Source organism: Oryzias latipes, chromosome 8 (assembly GCF_002234675.1).
Source record: "Oryzias latipes chromosome 8, ASM223467v1".
Classification (NCBI taxonomy): domain Eukaryota; kingdom Metazoa; phylum Chordata; class Actinopteri; order Beloniformes; family Adrianichthyidae; genus Oryzias; species Oryzias latipes.
In genome coordinates, this window is record NC_019866.2 from 13966616 (window position 1) to 13988387 (window position 21772).

General features: G+C 37.1%; 1 long non-coding RNA gene across 1 annotated transcript; it reads right to left on the minus strand.

Annotated features, from left to right (window-relative positions):
* Window positions 1-6887: 6887 nt before the first annotated feature.
* Window positions 6888-7517, minus strand: LOC111947710. The gene is made up of 2 exons (XR_002873605.1): window positions 7323-7517; window positions 6888-7018 (listed from the first exon to the last, which is right to left on the minus strand). It is a non-coding gene; the product is annotated as an uncharacterized LOC111947710 (long non-coding RNA).
* Between the last annotated feature and the right edge of the window lie 14255 nt (window positions 7518-21772).

Here is a 21772-nt window from a genome sequence, read left to right on the forward strand (position 1 = left end):
AAAATTCTAATCACTTTGTTCCTTGAACTAATATAACCAGTCACAGTTAAAGAACTGAGCAATTTATTTCTGCTTTCCTGATTCACATTTTGCTTTTTGCCATTTATTATTATTTTTTTTTTACAAGACATCATTCAAAAATACATTTTCCTTTAATTAAAAGATTCATGCATCGTGCCCAGTGTCTCATTTTCAAACTGGTTCCTCTCCTTCGGGATGCGGACAGAAGTATGACACCGCTCCCTTTCTGACCCTCTTACCGAGCTTGAGCTCACAGTGAGCTGCATCCTGCCAGGATGACTCACATCATTAAAAATGCTGAAGCCATCAAACTTGCCCACAACTCGCTGGCCAAAAAGCACAAACACCTAAATAAGCTGTCGTGTCACCACACCACATCATTCACCTACATTTTGCCTCAAATTTACCCTGAACTCCACCTCCACACCTGTCTGGCTGTCCCCTTCGTTGTTTGCAGAATCATCTGCTCTGTCAAACAAGTATTAAATCTTACACTGCGGTTACCATGACGTCAGGCAGAGGCAGAGAGGGGAGGGGGGATGCTGACATATGAGAGAGGGGACGGACAGACATCGAAGAAAGACACGTAGGAGGGGAAGAACAGAGCTAACGAATACAACAGATTATAAAAGAATAATTTAAAAAAAAGATTCAACGAACAAAATGTAAATGGATGAGGCAAAGAAAGAAGAAAAGGGAGAAAAACTTTTTTTTTTTCTAAAACAACAAATCGAAAAAACATGTTTTTGAGCAATTTTTGTCTGCTTGAATTAAAAACATAAAGATGTTTTTCATTCTTAAACGCGTTCCAATCAATGTAACCACAATGACAAAACTCACACGACCACTTGTTCACATCAGATCCATTTGCTGCATTCCTGCAGTTTTTTCTTCCGGACAGAAGATAGCACTGTTGCATTGCATCACATTGTTCATAGTAATTGCATGAGCGACGTGTGCACCCATTAGATGTTCCTCCAGATCTGACCGGGGAGGATTTGAAAAATGATTTGTGAGTCTGCAGGGTTTCATGCCATTATATTTAAGGTGAATCAAGCTGAAACTATTCATCTAAAGCACAAACAGGAATACTGATCTTCATTAAAGTTGCTGAGGGCAGCCTTGCAGCACAACGGCCAAGTTTATTTAACGTCCATGATGTGGCCTCTGCCCTTGACATCAATTAGTTCATATATGCAAATAAGTCTAGGGTAGACTGAGCAAGTCCTAGTCTCTGGGGTTGCATTGTGGTTCTTTTTCACAGCTGTTTCTCCCGTCTCGGAGGGCTTATTTAATTTTAAGAAAGACTGAAGTTAAAAGGGCGAGGGGCTCTGTGGTTACATATTGCAGCAGCAAGGGATTTCTCTTGGGTGCCGTAATGAGAGTCATATTTGTGACTTTGTGTTTTCAATCTATACTGCATGTAAGTGGATTTGTGTTATACTTAAACCTGCACCCGTAATCTCTTTCTGGATCCATATAAAGAAGAAAACCTATTAAAATCCACTCATTTCCTGTGCTTTTGTTTCTAATTTCTTGGGCCACTGATCAAAAGTGACATGGGCACATTAAAAAAAAAAGTGTAGCATTACCTATTTAATATTCAACATAGTTCTATTTAAAACTTCCTTATGAGCTCTATCGTTCTGGTCCTTTATGGAAATGGAAGGAAGTCGATTCGATGTAAGAGAGGTGACTTTGATGAGTGATGCAAAGGTTAAAAAGGACAACCAAAGCCGAATACAAATACAGAGGAAGGAAGTGACTTGTGCTTAACAAAGTCAGATTTAGATATGTGTCCAAATAGAAGGGCAGGGTTCACAAAAGTTTGTTTCACCAACATATTAACCCCATATATGCAACAAACCACTTTGGCTCAAAAAGTACCTTTATTTATCATCTATACCACATGTGTCAAACTCAAGTCCCGTGGGCCAAATGTGGCCCTCCATGTCTTTTTCTGTGGCCCTCAAGAGGCCCTCATCAAAGTTTTTAATTTCTTAAAATAAAAAATAAAATGGGAGTGTATTTATTCATATCTAGGGGGAATTGGACTTGAAATATCTAATTGGGCAACTCATACATTAGGACTTAAACACTGTCCATATAAACTAACCTGACAGAATCAAATGTAAAAGGATTTATACTAGTATAACACAACGCAAACACATGTTTTCTATGCAACTGTAATTATCACTTTAAAAAGTTATAATAAATAAATATTGAGTTATTTAACATTAAGGAGTAGTAACATTTATTTTTCATTACATTTAGTTTCATGTATAAGTTATATCTGGCCCTTTGAGGACAGACACTATGCTGATGTGGCCCTCGGTGAAAATGAGTTTGGCACCCCTGATCTATACGAAAGCAAAAACATTCGTTTTTTTTCCTATCTGGAAAAAAAAAACGAGGCCTCAAGGGGTTAACATTAAAAAACAATTGCAATTATTTTTTAAATGATCACAGAACAGCTTGGTATGTTGGTAACAGCTTAAAATTATTATTGATTTTTGTAAAACACAAGACAACCGCATGAGGCCCATTGAAAACACGGCTTAACGATGGTGTGTTTAGTGCTAAAACATATTTATTTATTTACTACATGATAAAAGCGGCGCTATAAAAGTCGTTCTATGTGTGTTTTGTAGTCATGAATAATTGCAGCAGTGTGTTGTTTCACCTCTTCTGCTTTGGTGGAAGAGCAGCCAGCTTTTGACTTCACATGACTCACGTGTAGTGATGATGAGCGGCACGAATCCTTCCGATGAATCCTTCCGACCTCCCATCACCCCTTTTTAGACAAACTGCATGATGCTCATTAACCTGTTAGTCTGCAGAGAATATAAATCATATGAATCTAGTGCATGTTCATGTGTTCAGATTACAAAGATAGTTTGATAGACTTTCTTCCTTTCCTTACAAGCACGTATTTAAAACCTGTTGAGTTTATGTTACACCATCTACCTGTAAGATTGTCAATCTTTTCTACAAAAAAAAGCAAATTCCTTTTCTTTCTTGGTGTCTCTGGATGTAAATGCTAAGTAAAGGTGTTTAAAAACCTCACTAATTCAAACATGTTTATGCACAGTTTGTGTATGTGCGCGTGGGAGCATCTGGGAGGTTTGTATCTGTTGCTAAGTGCTTGATAAGAGGATAAAAGAGCAAAGCGTCCTTGATCCGCACACAGACTTATATTACTGCTGCACTGATAGGGTGCTGACTTCTTATGCATCGGCAGTAAAGACAGTGACTATACCAACACTTTGTAAAAGGGAATCAGGCCCTTTATGAGTAAAACGTATAATAATAATGCACGTGTTGGAGGAAGGCGATCAGTCTCCAAAATTGCCATGGGCTAAATCCAGGGCTGGTACTTTAGGATTGTTATTACCATAACAATGATGAGGTCTTAACATAATCTAGTGAGGGTCCTTGGGCAAAACTACTTCCTACCTAACCTGTGAGAGACAATGAAACGCATGTCATGCCGGTTCAGACGTCGCCCAGCCAAACAAGGTCTGCGTCAGGTGATGGGGAACCCCTAAGGTAGAGGAGTGACCACAGCTGATCCAAGACCTCAAATATCTCAGTCCAAAATATCATCAGATTGCAACACTTTGAAGAAAAAGAAAGAAATAGAAATAAGATACAACTTTTCTACTTTTGCCATCATTTATTGAGCACCCGTTTGTCATTAAATGACTAGAAAATTGATTCAGCTTGCCTTACTTGGTAAAATGTAGGTAAGATACACCTGTGTCGTCATAGCTCAAATCAAAAGTTAATCAAAACCTTATTTACAGCATCAAAAAACAGTAAACATTTCCAATAACTCTTGATCAATCATCGTTTTGGTTTATCATCTTACACTCTGGGATGATATTTCTTCATTTTATAGAATGTACATTGACACTGTCTGTGTATCTGAAAAGCTAATTTAAAATCAAATATGAGTTGAATACTATTAGCATTGCTATAAATAGTACAAAACAGACACAGAACTCGCCTTTTTTTACTTATCACATCATTCCTTCTCTTTTATCAATTTTGCTCTGTTGCTAGAGAAAAAAAATGGAAGGAATATATATAGAGAGATATTGTTTCATAATGAGGCAACTGCAGGGAGGATTTCAAAAATTGAAACAATTCTTCTGTTTTTGCCAATTAAAAAAAAATCTGTGAACTACTTTAACCTTATAAATAATAAAATACATTTTTTTTCTGTTAGAAAAACCTTATTTGGTCAATTAATTTCTGCAGATTCTTTTTATGATCAAAAATATTCAAAACATTTTTATCCCATTGAGTGGATGTTAGAAGTGAATGGGGTCACTTCAGCCCATCGATTAAGAGACACTGCTGCCCACTCCTGTCAGCCTAGTTTATTAATGAATGCTGTTTATTTCCTTTGTGAGCGTCTACAGCAGTTTGCTTGGATCATCCGCTTCAATGGGTGGGATTCTCTTCTGTCAGTCACTCAGCTTCTGTTCATGAATTTATTCGATGATTTTTCTGGATCTTTGAGCTGCAAATCTGCCTTTTCACATCATCAGATGTATCTGTTTCACATCTTGTTATCGGGTCAGTGCCACTATAAAGCGACATTCAACTCCCAGGGGTCTTTTGCATTTGGCATGATTTAGAATTCACTTACATAATAGATCAAATGTGGTGTTAATGGTCGTATAACCCAGTTAGTCTGTATTTCACTAAGCTTCTTATATAAATGAGTGTAAGCCCATAATGAAACTTGACTCCCAAGTTCTTTATTACTAGTTTTGGTGAGATTGGACAGCAGTCTTCAATCTTTGAGATGATATTGGTTTTTCTGGTTGAATAGACCTTTTTCGCAAAAACCGGAAGTACGTCATCAACGTGTAAACCTAGTTCCGGTTTGTGCTTCGCTGGCGGAGGAATGGCAGAGCCTAGAGTGTTTTCGAAGAGCCTGAGTTGTGTTCCGAAGTTCACCAGCACCGATGTGATGAAGAGTGTGAAGATGCAATCGTCCACTAAAGGAAACAAATTGGACATGGGATATAAATTCGTCCACGAAGAGTTTATCCACCATTACCAAGGTAAGCTTCAGCTAGCTTTAGCCATAGCCGCATCACCGGTAACTCTGTGTGTTTACGTCAACTGTAAATCCTGGTGTTATTAATTTGTAATATAAGGCATCGCAGTGAATATGTTGTGTGTATGTTTAAGTGAAAAGGCATGAGATTAACATAACACCCAAAAATTTGGTGAAGCTGTAAATAAGAAATGTTAAGTTGCCCGTATGCGTGTTCATTTTGCTGCGGTTGCGGCACTTTCTTCACTTACTAGTATTATTTTTCTGAAAGTATGGTGAGCAGAAGTCCTCTTTTCCTGGACATGTCCTCTCTTTTGATACTTATATAATAAAATAACATTGAACATAGATGAAATGTAATTATATTTGCTTCATGTATGCAGCTCTGAACACCAATTACTCTCGATGAAATATCTCACAAACTCACTTCACTCCTCTTTTTTACAAACTCAAATCTGGTCACCCTATTGACAGTTATAGTTTCATGTCATTCTGAACATTGATGTAGCAACATAAGTATGTCCTAATTTTAACCTATATAATTTATTGTGTCTAGATATCACTGGACGCAGAAAGTGCCAACCTGAAAGCTTTCGTCTGCAGTTGTGTGGCTGCTAAAGGATTTTGCAATCACATAGTTGCCATCCTGTTCCAGACCGCACATTATTCACAGCTGGGTCTGCAGGCTGCTCCACCCCCCTGGCCTGCACGAGTGGCTTGCAAAGATGGCACAGGTGGGTTTGTGATCATATTGTCATTATTTTTTAAGAACGTATGTGTATCCATAACAACTCTAAATTATTATAAAAACACCCCAAGTAGTTACTACAGACTTTAATTGCTTTCTGCCTTTTACTTATAAGGGAATCCATCCTGAACCGGTTAGTGAGCTGATGGTGCAAAAACCCAAAACAGTTGGCAGGGACGGTCAGAGGTCCACACTGTACAAGGCATACAGGTGATTAACTTTTTGTTGCTTTGTGAGCAAGTTAAGTTTTTTTTTTTTTTAATCTTATGACTAACCAAATTATGGTTACAGCAGATATAATGAATTAAATTGAAATGTAGTTATGCACTTATGTCTAACTTTTGTGTGTTGTGTTTCTCTTGTGTAGGACCACAGCCAGATCCATATGATGGCATCTGGAAGCAGATTATGCCAGGTGCAGCCCCAACCTCTCATGGTTGTGTTGGATGGGTTTCTGAGATGGAATGAAAGAGAACTTGGATATATATTGTGGCAAATGCATGAATGCATACCTTAAATTACACTTATCTTGTCTTTAACAATCAGTTCAGCCTTCTGTCTTACTGTTGATCTGTAATGTTATTTTTTATTGTAAATGTTTGATGTTATTTGCATACCAAAAAATTAAACGAGGCACAATTTTGACCAAAATTGTTTTATTTGTTCATCTAATTTTTTTGTGTAGTCAGTCACATTTCAACAGAAAAACATTACGAATATAACAATTATATTTAATTAGATTTTAAGAATATGTGGAAACACTAAATTTTTCCATACTATTTGCACATTATACATTATTTACATACCAAACATTAATTCACTCTTCAAAACAAAAAAGTCCATGATAATTTGCCAAAACACGGCGGTTAAGCCAGATCTGATTCACACTGCCCATCAGTGTGAGCGGCACAGAGAGTTCCTGATGTGAAAGGACTTTATCCTACTGATCACACTTTCCACTATAATTCTGAGGCGGGTAATGGCTGGGTTTGTTCCGGTTCCTCCTTGCTGAATTGAGTTGAAAGCTTAAAAGGTGGAATGATGATCTTAGATCCAATGTCAGTTAGGAGGTCTTGAACGAGAAACTTTTGTCTGCCATGACATCGTCTCCTGGCTCCAGCAAAGGAACTTGGCTTCTAAGTCATGGATGTAATCCAAAGCCTCATCCAGAGCACCTGTGAAGATAAAGAAATTAAAAATCAGTCTTAATATATTAATGCTACCTTTCAACACAACACAGTAATCATGTTTTGAAAAGTATGTTAAGTATTTAATTACAAATACATTTCATTTATTTTTGTTAAGGAAATTACAAAATGACAAAATGCTCAAAAGTGATTAAATACATGTAATTAAAATAGGTGAGAGCATGAACATCTTTTATTATAAATATTAATTTGTTCAGGTAGAAATGCATGTATCCAATAACGGTACACATAGTTGACTAACGTTAACCAAACACATTATGAACAACCTTACCTGCAGGTGGGTGTGTCACGTAGTCGTGATCCATCTTTACTGTCTTAGCTTAGCCACCATGTCGCTAGTATCTTCTCAGCTTAGCTGCATAGCCTGACGTTTGAGGTTCTGTCATATTCTGACTCCCTTCTCAAAGGATCAGTAAAGTTGTTCCAAGGGAAAATACTCGGGGCAACACCACTCTTCAGGCGACGAACGACGCAGCCGCACCACAATCCCGGAGCGAAGTTAGTAAGTGCCGGCAGCAGAGGGTGCTACCTGTGTTTACATTAAAACTATGCCCTTCATCTCTTCGGATCGCCTATATCCATTTGGGTTTCAGGTTTGGATCCACAGGAAAATAATGAAATGAAAGGTAAGGCTGTTTTTGGTTGGAAGACGAACAGCCTGGAACGCAACAGAGACTGCAACTCTTCGACTCTGCCATTCTTCATATCTGCTGCTACGCTAACAGGAAGTTGTTTTACACGTCATTGACGTATTTCCGGTCGAAAAATGCGGAAGTGTGAAAAAGGTCTATTCTCATGATTTGCACTGTCAATATGCAATTTCAGAAAATATGCATGATTATTATGACTTTCTTTGCAGTCATTCAATGTAAAAATGAAGTGCTGACCTTTATCTGCAATTTTTTGAATTAAGCAGCTGCTATTTTTAGCCCAAGGATAACCTGAATAAGCAAATGTGCAGCTTTTTCCTTTTTATTCTCGAAGAGCTCAGTGAACTTCAAGAAGCTGTCCCGGATTTTATGTTTTGTCTTGATAGGTTAGAAGTGTCCCGGTGGGATGGAGACTTAATTCATATTTAGCAGGAAGTGTCAGATGCAAAACCGTCTTATTTGTCATAGGAAGCAGCCGATAACCCCCAACCACGACCTTTAAAATTAAACAGTGATGGCATGAAGTGCAACGACATTATTATAAAAAAATAAATAAATAAATAAAAGAGATACTTTAATATATGTAGAGGCAATATGGACTTAAAACCCTGTGTGCAATTTGGATGCAAATACTGGCTGAAATGTTACCACTGAGACTTCATTAAAACCAGATACATCCCAGTGGGTGAATTAACTCAGTGAGAAACACTCAGGCCTACACATGGTAAGGAAATCTGTCTCAAGGTAAAGTAAAACTCATGTAATGTTAAAGCTTTTGGCTCAAATTCTATTTTTTGTGACATTTACTGTCAAAGAGTAGCAAGCATCGCCAAAATACGTCATGTGTCAAGGGGAATATGGAGAGACAATTCAAATGTCTTAGCGCAATTGTATTGAAAACAAATAATTAACTGACACGTACGTTTCTAACTAAATGTATATTTTTTTAATTTTACATCTTATACCTTGTTTTTCATAATTACACGCACAGTGTCAGAGGACTTAATGTGCAATCAATTTAGTACACAGAGGAAGTATAGACTGAAAGGAAATATCTTAAAAATGCTTTTAACCAGATTGTGTTCAAGACTGCACATTTGCATTTCAACCACAGAAATGCATTATTCAGGAGCTTGTCACTTCTCATGCATCAAAAATTGAAAGAATCTTAACTAGCTCTTTGCTGGTGACACATCATGTCACATTAGTAAAAGTAAAAAAATGTTTTTAACAGCAGGTCAAATGTTGAAACTTTGTAACATGCAGCAACAGCAGTAATAAGTCAGAAAAACAACAATGTTTGTGACAAAAATAGTTTTAGAGTGCAAGTAAAGTTAACAAAATAAGAGCACAAGTTGAAACACAGACTAAAATGTGGCCTCATTTGGGTTTTACTTTTAAAATGTACATCGGGATATTGAGTACACCGTTTTTAATGTTTTATTTTATTTTTTTCTAAAAAATTAATGCTTTCTTTTTTTTACCATTTGGGGTTTCCTTTTCGCTGTGTGAATGACTGTCTACTGTTGTTGGACATTTAATTTAGATTTTTCCATTAATCATAATTGTAAACTTTAAAAAATTGAATTTCATTGTTGTCGTAAAGTGTTATATCTTCGTTTTACCTGTTAAAGATAACATATGTGGAGTTTCTATGCAGATGTTTATGTTTCTGTGTGCACAGAAGAGGAAGTTAGAAAGTGACCTGACTCACTCAGAAATTGTGAGCTTAATTGTCTTAGTAAAATCTCACAAAGCGTGTTAGTTACGCAGCTGCTGCAGTCTGTAATACAGTTAGTGGTATATGTCTGTGAGAAGAGCTCCATTCAATTCAATTTATTGGTATCTAGATGGAAATTAGGATGCAGTTAGTGAAGGGATTGTGTTCAGGAGTTACGGTTGTGGGGAAAAACATGTGAGCAAACAAATCTTTGGCTTAAAAGATACAATAACTACAAAAAAGGAAAATACAATGAATGTTGACTGAAATTTAACAGGAAGTGCTACATTGCCCATTTTCTTCATGATAACGACATCAATCTCATGATGAGAAAAATATTTTTCGCGATGACTACAAAATTCCTCGTTAGCACGAGATAGGTGAAGAAATTGACGAAAACCTCAGGATTGTTTTCTCAGAATAAAGTTATTGCGAGAAAATGAGCAAAAAAAAAAAGAAAGAAAAGTAAAGTAGGCCAGTGGCGGCTTCCATAGAAATGTGCTAAAATTCCTATAAGTTTGGGAGATCAAACACAGCAAATTCAGTACTTTAACATTTTGCTTTTTGGCTTCTGTCTGTAGGGGTCCCCACTGCCAATCAGACGCTGTGTATTTGGTTTTATGCCAAATACCCTTTACATCACAACCCTTTCCAATCCAGACTTCTTTAATGTAGATTCACACCTCAGTAATTGTAATGAAAAATATTTTTAAGAGATTAGGATCAGTTTTTGTACTTTATTCCCTGCTTTTAGTTATTTTCTTACCAATGTAAGAATTAAGAGGGAAAAAAACTCTTTCACATTTTTCAAGCATTTAAATATAGTTTTATGTAAAAAATTTTAGGTTTTACTATTATCCATCTAGATCTAAATGATTTCCTTTTTTTCCAGCCATATTTTCTGCAACATCTTTTGTTTTTATTTTCCCTTTTTTTTCTATTGGCTTCATAACTGTCAAGGATTTTTCTTTGCCTTTTATCAAGTTGTTCTCTAACCATTGCCATGTCAAATGTTTAAATGAAATTTAGTTGTCTTTGATGTCAATAAAAGTCATTTATTAAAAAGAGTTGAGTTCTTTTATACATTTGAAAAAAAATCCAAGAAAAGCAAAAGCAATGTTCGGATTTCTTTATTCACTGGTTTCATTTTTCTCAGTAAGTCAGAAAATACTGAAAATACTAAAAATATGAGCTGCATAAGAGTTTTACATACTCCTCTTTTTCCTTCTCCTTAAAGCTTCTTCCCAGCAAATGAAACATTCATGGTTTCTATTTTCATAAACACGTTTGGAATGCCTTACAGGGACACAATTATACACTACTGTGACAATTACAAACAAACATGCAGCCATGCATGTTTAACATGACACTGTTTGTTTGCAAAGTAAAGAAAACGGCATTAAAAAACAACCACAATTAACGACATTGTCAGTATAACATAATTTGGCTTAATTCCCTTTTTAGTTTTTATTGTGGATCCTCCTGACCCAAATGACAGTTGTCAGAATGATTAAAAAAAGTCCTTGTGATGTGCTAATGTGTGTGCATGAACGTGTGTGCACCAATTGGGTGTGGGAGATAAGACAAAGATTGCCTGAATCCCAAATAGCTTCATGTGATATCTCAGCCCTGCAAGGCTAACGAGGGATACTGAACTTGAGCAGAAACTTATGAAGGAGTTGGAAGAGGAAAACGAAAGAAAAAAATGTCAAACCTCTCTTTTTAATGCAAATTGCTTCACATTCACTGTTAGAATACTTGTTATGCAATGTCATAGTAAAAAAAAAGAAAAAGTCTAATAGTCTTTCCGAGCATCCCAAAAAGGTTCCCCGTCATGGTTTCCCTGCTTTGCTGTCAGGAAAGTCTCTACCTCTTCCCTGACTTCCAGTCGATCATCCATGGCCAAGGCAACCTATTCTTTCACTGTCTGGCTCCCCAATCATGTGAAACCCTCTCCATCACCTTTTTCATTCACTCTTCATTCCCTTCTGGCTGCACACATCCACACACCCACACCCCTTTTCCCCACCTCATGCCAGTGCTGCCTTCCCCCTTTTTCTCTCCTCTATCTGTCTTCCTGATAACAAGTATGGGTAGTGTGATGCCATGCTCCACTTGCTTCCTTCACTGCGGCACATGAGGAATTGGGAACGGTTCGAGCCCAGTGTAAAGGGGATGCAGTTTGTAAATATTTTAGGGAAGCAAAGGTTAGCAACCATTTAAAATCCCACTCCTATCATCTTTTAACTGGTGTTCAAAGTGTTTCGAGTGGTCTTTTAATTATTATTATGAAGTTTTTAGGCAAAATAATAAAAAACTGTGTTGTTTTCCCAGGATATAATTCCTGCAGAGCGGCAGTAGTTCACAAATTGCCGGTGCAACAAAAATAGCAAGCAGTATTGGAACCGCCCAGTTGTACAGTTTTGAGCCAGACACCAGCTCAGACGAGGAAAATGAAGACGTACATGGATCTATTTGTCTGTAAGTCTGATGCATCAGAATGGAGCAGAGCAGGAAGCTTGTGACTGTTACAGGTGTTTTTCAACAGCATTTTTTTGTCCGGTAATGTTCGGTTGGAGGTGTGAAGGGGTGTAAGCGAGCGGGAGAGAATGCAAGTGAAGGGATGATGGGAAATGGGGAAATCTTACTCTGTGCTAATGGTCCCGCCGACAATTCACTGTTGAACTTCTGCCCCTCTGCAATAACTAAGTTCAAGGAAACAACATCGATTTTATTCATATTTTTGCCAAAAACAGCATGATCACAATTAAAAGACCTCCGGGAAGGCTTTTAAAATATCTCAAAATGTGTCCGGAAGGGACTTTAAATGTCTATTTTTGCTTAAAGCTTCAGTATTGAAGCCAAAGGACATGAAAACAGCCAAATTAGTCATATTCATGGTTTAGGATTTTTGCATTAGTCAACCATTTTTTTTCTTCTTTTGCGTAGCTAATTGTCTCTCCAACCATCCACTACACCTAATATATTGTGTTGAGTTGGCTCTGTTTGGGTAAGACGCTGTCTTACAAGCTGAAATGTCCCCTATAAAGCTGAGCAGGACAAACAACGAGGACTCTTTGAGCTGTTGTCAATTAGTTCCAAAGTCATGGCTGTTTCTGACATGTAAGAACATATTTTGCCCCCCAAAAAAGTTTGAGCACACAAAGCTGACTGATCGCAATGAATATTTGAAGCCGTACTCCAGCATGCTGACAGTGGCGCCACAAAACAGACTGTTGACCAGCGTGGGCTTAATAATGGCTGACAGTGAGACCTCTCCCTGACAGCTTCACCTGTCTGGAAATGATGAAACTCTTAACTGAAATACAAAAGGAATTCACCACAGGGCGAACCGCAGTCAGGACAAGAAGTCTTAGGATTCAGATGGATGACTAAAAGGTCTGGACAGGTTAAGCACGTGATCAGCATGACAAATACTGTTGTGTGAGTCGATTGTATTATTCATTTTCTGGTTATCTTACTAAAATCCCTCTCAAGCAGGGGTTTTGCTGTGTGGCTTGCCAGCACAACACAAGAATATACAACATAAATAATTTTTTCATCTTTCTATAATACTCCTAATGGCCCAACTCATTCAAATTTGAAATATCTCATTCCAATGAGAACCTTACTTGACAAATGCTCATTTGAAAATTTGGACGTCTTTAAGTTCAAAGTGGGAAGCAGGGCTGTTAGTTTGCACAGAAGTCATAGTAAATGTCATTTGAAAATTATATTTTTAATCATTTTGGCTATTTTTCCACACATAAATGTTCATTTTAATATTAATAAGAGCTGAAAATGGTTGCTTAGCTGAAGCCTGCTTTTATGTTTTTATTTTCTTGTGGGATTAATAAAAAATTGAATAGGATTTTATAGCATTTACTTATTTGCGATGATTTTCTGTCTGAGCTCAGTGCCTCCAAACAGCAAACGCACTGAGTCTGTGCGTATTTTACACACAAAATCAAAATGGAAACAGTCATCACTGTGATTAATACTCATACATTTTAATTTGGAGCTCATTGGGGGGGGCAACACAGGGCACTGCAGATAATAAATAACTCGGAGGAATCAAAAATTATGGGTTAAGCACTTCTGCTCCCTCAAAAGTAAAGATACTGATGAAAACTGGATGAAATGAAACAGCTGAACTGTACACACCTCTGGATTTCAAAGTCGCTTCAAAACTATCTTGGTGTAGAAGACTTTGATTTTGACTTTTTGGTGTGTAAATGTTTCGCTGCAAACGGCTGTAGCAGGGTGGTGTAGAAGGGGAGCCTGATAGGAAACATCCACTCTGCTCAAGTCTTATTAAACTGACTTTGAACCTTAACCCACAGTTATATCATGGCTAAAAAAATGACCCTGCATCAAGCGCAGGTCAACGAGCAATGAGCAGAGAAACCCAAAACTCCCAGAAACAAAGCAGTTATCGCATCTGAGAGCGTTGACTCAGCATCAGAATATGTGAGGCTGCCGCTGAGTTGGTGGGTTGATTCCTAAACAGTATAGATGTGTCCTTTGGCAAGCCACTGATCTTGATGTGTTCGTTGGTGTGTGTTTCCATTTGCCAGAAATGTTCAGAAATCAAATCAAACTTTATTTATAAAAAGCGATACAAGTTACAGCAAATGGTGCTTGTTGGAAATAGCCGAGGATCTGCATGCGAAATGATCACCAAATCACTTGTGGTGGTTTCATTTTTCAAAAATGTCATGGTACAGCTGACTGCATGTGCGTTGCTCCCAGCAACACAAGCTGAGTACAAGCTCACAGAGCCCCCCGGAGAGGCTTTAAACTCCTAATCTTGTTATGTTTATGTAAGACGTGAAGGTCTGACAGCTTTTCTGCATTTTGTGATGACTGTGTTAATGCTACGTTAAAGATTAAAAAAGGAAAAGCTGGACAAGGCGATCTTGTCGGCCAGTGTGGAGAAAAAGGAGACAAAAAGTGCAACGAGGTCACGGAAACGAAAAGCGAGGCGAGATAAGATACTGTAGAAGCCAAAAGGAGGAAGGGAGCGAGGCAGAACAAAGCAGAGAAGGAGCAACTGTGATAAGAGGATGAGAAGAGAAGAGGGGGAGGCTCCTCTGGGGTGTAATTAAAGCTCTGAATCCTCTTCAACATTGACCACTAGAGCTTGAGAGAGATCAGGGGAGCACGAGGGAAGCTTCAGTGAAAACCAGAATGAGAAGAGAAGCCCCTCAACACTTATAAAGTTTTTTTCACGCTTCATAAAAGGAAAAGGGTGTGTGTAAAAGAGAAAAAGGAACAGAGGAAATCTAATTTGACAAAAATTTACTAACATTAGAAATCTAGATTTAGAATGGAAGGAAACAGACTGAGTTATTTAAACGGATAAGAAAAATAAGATATGTTTTTATTTAACACGAGAAACTCTTTCAAAAAAGTATAAATATGAAGTCTTAATTTTTTTTTCTAGATTTATTTATTTACTTATTTAACCCCAATACCACCATCAGATTTTTTGTTGTCAATTAATTAGGTGTCACAAGAACAGGCAGACGGCTGGTTCCAATTGCAGCAGATTTTATTAGCTCAGCTTAAGGTCCACAAAGCTTAATCAGGGTCAGTAAATGTAAGTGTAAGAATTACATTTCATGTCTAACTTTTGGGTTTTATGTTTTTTTTTTTTTTTTTTAGGAAAAAGAACTGTGTTAATGTAAAGAACTGTGCTAATGTAAAAAAATGTTTTTGTTTGGTTTATTTATGCTGAAATTCTATTCTTATTGTCTCATATTTTGAGTTTTATATTTTAATTAATATTTTAGAAAGCTGTTTCAGATGCTTTAGATGAAACCTTATAAAGATAAAAAGCTGGGTTGTGTAAGAAAATAATATATATATTTACTCTCACTGCTCAATTTCATCACTTAGTAAAAAATAAAAATAAAATAATGTGTATTTAAACAATATTTTATGTATCTATATGTAAATCTAGACAGACAGACAGACAGACAGACAGACAGATAGATAGATAGATAGATGGATAGAGAGAGAGAAGCCAAATATTATACCTCTGATGAAAATAAACACCATTGTTGAAGTCCAAAGAATCAATATTTTTCAAAAATTCTTCAAAGTCAAGACATGAGTGCAGACATTTTAAATTATTGATGCAAACGCTCACTGTTTCATCACTTGTACTTCTCTTAGATAGTGTCTCATTTGACATTTATTATTTAGTTTAATGTACATCTTACTGTGTAGCGTACAACATGTATGTGCTGTTGTTCAACTGGGGTCAACAAAGACAAAATTTAGATTTAAAAAGGATCACATAATCAGATATTTCTCAGGTATCTTTTCAGGGGTTTAAGATTAATAAAAATATTTTACACGTCACACATCTTAGTAAGAATATGAACTTGTGCAGGAAAAATATTAGCCAAAAGCTAGAAAAAAAAGTGTACATTATTCAAAATGATCCAGAAATCACAGAAGGCATTATCATATCTGGTTTTGGTTGACTTTTCCCTTTAACCTTAGAGACCATAACTGATGATGACAGTTCACCTCCAGTTCAGCGAGATGAAGTGAAGCGTGACGATGAGTTGAAAAAAGTCACAGTAATTGACACTGACAGCTGCGGGATGACAGTGTGCCGGATGCCGTTTCCCTTCCAAGAGGAGGTTTGGTGCTGGAAGCACCTGGCCACATCGGATCGCTGCTGATGCTAAGCTCCCGCCGGCTTTTGTGGTGAGTCAAGTTCCCTGTCGCAATGCATTCGCTGCAATGCAGACGTGCTCTGGGGAGACTATGACTGATCCTACTGCCCTGCAGTGAGCGATTGTTGTGAGAGGAAGTGTCTGCGCATGTGTCTGTCCTGAAAAGGGTTTGTGTGTTGAGTGTGATCCTGGAAAACCGAAGCTGCACACATTACAGGTGCATATCAAAACAATACGACATGAAGGTGAACAATAGGTAAACTCCTTCTGGTTCCTGGGCATCTGGGACCATGAACATCATATTGAAGAAGGCTCAGCAGACTTTTTGCTCAGAGGAGGACTAGACGCTGATGATAGAGGGCGTTATGATCTTCTTCCTTTAGTGTGAGAAATCTTGGTACCACATTTACTGGCAGAAAAAAGCTGTAGAAAGGAAAAAAAAAAATCACCAGCTGCCACTTGATGGACTCATCAGGCTCTCACCGCCAAAGCGAAACCATAGCGGTGGTGGGCAACCCCTCTTTTCCCACCTATTTGACCTCATGCCATCTGAACACCACCTCATTCATTTACATCTCTCACCACCAGATGCAAACTATGTTCACACCACCCACTGCAACCACTTTCAATGAAAAGTCTATGTAAGTGCTCTTAAATGCATGTTTTGGGCTTTCGTGTTCAAAACGTCTCTGTTCATGAGTCAAGACGCAAGTCTCTTCGACCATTTCTGGCTTTGCGTAAAAAATGAGTAGCCACTGAACATGGGTTGAAAATGAAACCAGGTCAAACTCTGACCAATCAGGGACCCAGATTTGGTAGTGACGTATGGATGGCGTCCCAAATTTATTTGGAGCATTGGCTCAGGAATTGAGCAATGGAATGGAACACTTGAGTGCTTCATGGGGCATCATTTCGCCATCACTACTGTTGAAGCTTTGCACCGCCCTCGACAACGCAAGTTCATAGATCACTTTCAGAGAAAAGTATGTGTAAACACAAGTATGTTCAGCGTTTAAATCAGGCATTCACATGTGCTCTTTGAACAAAACATAAACCATGTTGAAGTTTCACCAAACAAGAAATCAGATTTAGTAGTGATGCATGGATTGCATGCCTTATAATTCCTGGAAGTGCCAACTGCATGAATTTTGATCATGAAGGACAAAATTACTAATTGCAGTTTGTGCGCTGCCAGAATTAAATGAGACCAAGTCTTTCATATTTTGGAATAGAGCTGTGAAATAAAAAGACAGGAGGAAGATTCACAACTTTTGCACCACATTGATGTTTCACAACCAGTTTTTTAGAGTGTACTCATCAGAGTTTGTTGAATGCTGTTAAAGATGATGATCTCACTGTCAGAATGTTTTACTGTTGATCTTAATAAGTCTGGAAACTTTTAGACTTTCAGATTTTTCAGCTTGACACTTCAAAAATAATATCCAAAATACGTCCAACTCAAAGCCTAAAAGAAACAATATTTTCTTGCTATCTTGTGCATGAATTATTCTATTTTTTCACTGATTTAGGGCTAGAATCATCCATCTATCCAATTATGACTTATGACAATTACGTCTTTTCTTGATAAAGATCAAAGGTTTGTAATTAATAATAGTAGCAAATAAAACTGGAGCATCCAAAAATATACAATAAATATAAATATTACTGGCTAAAAAACGTTTTACAATAGTTACAAACTGACAGTAAAGTAAAGAAGCAACACATTTATTTTTATAAATTTAATTAAAGAAAATATCATAACTGACAGCAAGTCTCAATTATGAGTAGGAATTCACACCAAAACTAAAAAAAGTTAAGTACTCAAAATGATTCTGCCTTATTTGCCATTCAGAGGCATTTCCCAAAAAAGTTTTCATTTTTGTCGATTCATCATATATGCGAGAATTAAAGTAGTAAGTCAGCATTTCTTAAATCATTTCTGCATCACAGATTTTTCAGCATGGACAGCTCTTGAAACTCTGGAAAGGAAATTAATTAATTCGGCATATGGTACCACATTAGAAAGATTACCGATTTATAACAAAACATGTTGAGTTAACAGATACAGTGCAATAATTGCCATGCATCCGAGGAGAAAGTCCTGTCCTTCAACAATTTTATTTCTGGTTTTGTTTCTAACTAACTTCCGATGTTGCAGAAATGTTTTCAAATGATTGACAACAGGGATGAGCCGATATCATTTTTCCAGGCCAATTCAGGTAATTGATATTTCCCCTGGAACTGTGGACGATAGCCAATATTTGCAGATAACAATATGTAAGTGTCTAGAATAAAACAAAGTTTAGATGTCCTTTGTTTCTTTATCGATCACATTGTTCTTGACCTTTTCAATACACAGAGAAGGATCTCATAAAAACATGTATCACTTTGAAAACATATCTAAAAAACATTTATTGACCATTTATTGACTATTGGACATACCTGTAGAAAATACGCTTCCCAGTGCCAGGGATCTATTAGAAACAAGTACACATTTCAAAATCAAGTGTATTTGAAAACATTCAGAACAATATCATTTCAGATTTGTTATATTGGACCAATACTGATAAACTCAAACTGTGCAAAAATCGGCCAATACCAATACTGGCACTAATATATCGCCTAAGGACAACATTAGGGTTTATTTTGAAGATGAATATTTTGGATCTATAAAGGGAATATATTTTTGAAACAAAATGCAATTTACATTTGCTTTGGAAGACTTTTCATCTTGGCAGTCACTAATATAGACCAAATGAAATGAAACATATGAGTCATAATAGCATGTGCCTTTTCCACCTTCCTGTAAAGCTCTCTCTGATGAATAAAATTGGGTAATTTAGCTATGATAAAACTTTTCATGGGTCACAAACCCTCTAACTTAGCTGTGGTCAGCACTTTCTTCCACTAAATTACTTCCCCGTGTGCTAGTAAAAATAGAACATTTCATCTTTCAATGCACTTCAAGCATTACTGAGGATTGAAACAGCCCTGCTGATTCCAAAGCCATAGTAATTTTCTGTAATCTACCCTATAAAAGCAACCTCAGCATTTAGTTGTTTTATACTTTTGATCATTGTTACTTTAATTCCTGAGAAAAGCAAAAGAAAATGAGTTCACCAGCATCATGAGTCCTCACAGCACGAACTTGTGACTTTTTGAAAGATTATTTTGGGAATTTGAGCACTTCAGAAAAAAAAAAAAAAAAAAAAAAAAAAGATTTGTTACTTAGTCTAGTACTTAGAATTGGTCTTTGGTTTACAGTATGAAAATGTCACAGTCAGTTACTTTTCTTTGTGGCCTTAATCATTATTATTGGTCTACATATTACACAATAAATTAAAAGTAAAAAATAAGTAGGATTCCTAAAATATCATCAGTATTTGTGAAAAGAAAAAAATAAAATATAAATATAAAAAAACATGATTATTTTAAATTTTGCAATTTTTCTCCAATTTAATGTACCTTATTGTTAATTTTTTTAAATTAGTTTTTTTGTATAACTTAAAAAAAACATGTTGTCAATTATCAAACTTTGTGATATTATGACACTTTGCCTTCTTTTCCCAAACTTCAATTTTTAGATGGAAAACACAGGATTAAAAAAGACAGATCCAGTAGTCCAGTGCTTCTCAATTTTCTTTTGCAAGCCCCCCCTGAAAAAGAAAATGCCCCCCATCCCCCCACACCCTCGCCGCGATGACAATATATCAGGTTAGTCTTCTTTCTCTTTTGGCTTTTCCCATCAGGGGACGCCACAGCGAAACAACCTCTCTTTTGAGGATGAGTCGCATTGTCAACTTGGCAATGTTTTTACGCCAGATGCCCTTCCTGACGTAACCCTCTCAATTTAACCGGGCTTGGGACCGTCACAGAAGCAGAGAAGGGAATAGGGAGCAGCCTGGATTTGAACCCTGGTTTCACGTGTAAGAATACCTAAAATTGTATCTTTTTAACATTAACAAAAGAAAAAAGCAATATAAATCAACTTTCAACAAATATTAACTTTATTTAGCCACACAGAAACCCTGTAATAGTCTAAAACAGAAAAAAAGCTTAAAGTGCCTGAAATAACATTCTTTATTTAAACTAGAAACATTTTGACCAACTGAACCATTTGATGTTGAGAAAAATAATTTAATCAATAAATAATATTAAATGTAAATTGATCTGAAAAATTAACACAGCAGCACCAATAAATTTAACGTTTTTAGCCTGAAGAAATAGATTAAAAAATGTGCTGATTTTTTTTCTAAATGATGGATTCTTTATTTATGATCTCATAAAGTGCAGCTGTTTTCCTGCATTACCTGCTGTCTTTATGTCAAATACTGACACCAACTAAATGACAGGCAGACAAAGAATACATTTATGGAAAATAAAGACACGTCATCAAAATTTCTACAATAGCTAATCATGAATGACATTATTAGCATGAGCTGAGTCATCTAAAGGCAGCGATGATCCAGGTGTTGCGCAACAGAAGCAGCTCTCTGCGTGCCCTGTTCCACCTCGCAGCCTGAGCCCACTAACCCTCCCCTCTCCTTCTCACACAGGCGAGCGGCATGTGACACAAGACAGGAGCGCGCAGCTGCAGGGACGACAGTTCACAGGTTTCAGGCTGTTGCAAACTCGGTGATAGAACAGATAGTAGGAAACCAACAGTGGCGCAGATTTTTTTCCAAGCACTGAGACGCTGTCACCGCAGCCTCCCTTTTGCGCCTCGAGCAATTGCCCGTATTACCTGTGCCTAAAACCGCTACCACTGTGCGGTCCCCCTGGCATCACATCGGGGCGCGCCCCACTATTTAAAAAGCACTGCAGGAGTCCATGTTTTTTTATGTACCTAAGCAACCAACTGTAAACTACGGAGCCCGTGACCTGACAGAGGTATAAAAAAAAGAACTTGTTTCCGTCTAAATAGTATTTCGTTCAAGCAAATTTTTACTTCGTTCCCACTACATAGGTATATCATTCCAAATGAATAATTAAATAAAAATCTCTCAAAAATAATTATGAGCTTTTGCACAATGCGTGTTTTCAACTAGAAATAAACTTGAATGCTTCCAGTTGAATATTTATTGTAAATAGGATAACTAGCTTAAAGCAGGATGGGGAGGCAGCCTGCTCGGGCCACCAGCCAGCCGCCAAAGGGCCGGCACAGCTGGAGCGATTGGGCTCGCTGCCCTGTATCCCGACATAGCGAGCCCTGGTGGTGGGGCTCGTTTGCTTGCTATGCCGGCTCCCGGCAGCTGGCTGGCCGGCAGACAGAGAGGCATCAATACAATAATAAAAATATTTGATTGTTTGATTCTTGTTTTGTATTTTTCCCCTCTCGAACTAATGTGATTAGATGGAAAGAGCAATGGAATGTGGCTTTTGCAGCAGGACTGAAGCTCACCATACCGGGAGAGTTTATCAATGCTTTGGTAGAGCTTTTTAAAATAAATGATTCTGATCTCAAAACATCCTCCATGTCCTCCATTGTGAAGAGATATACACTTCTGTGAATCAAAGTATTGTTCTCATCCTTGTTTTTAAGTTACTTAACATGTGAGTTGGTTTGTGTGTATTCGAAAAACTGATTTAATGGAAACACTCTAATTTTGAAATTGTGATTTTTAAAATTTCTCGAATTTCTATAAAATTTTGTGCATAT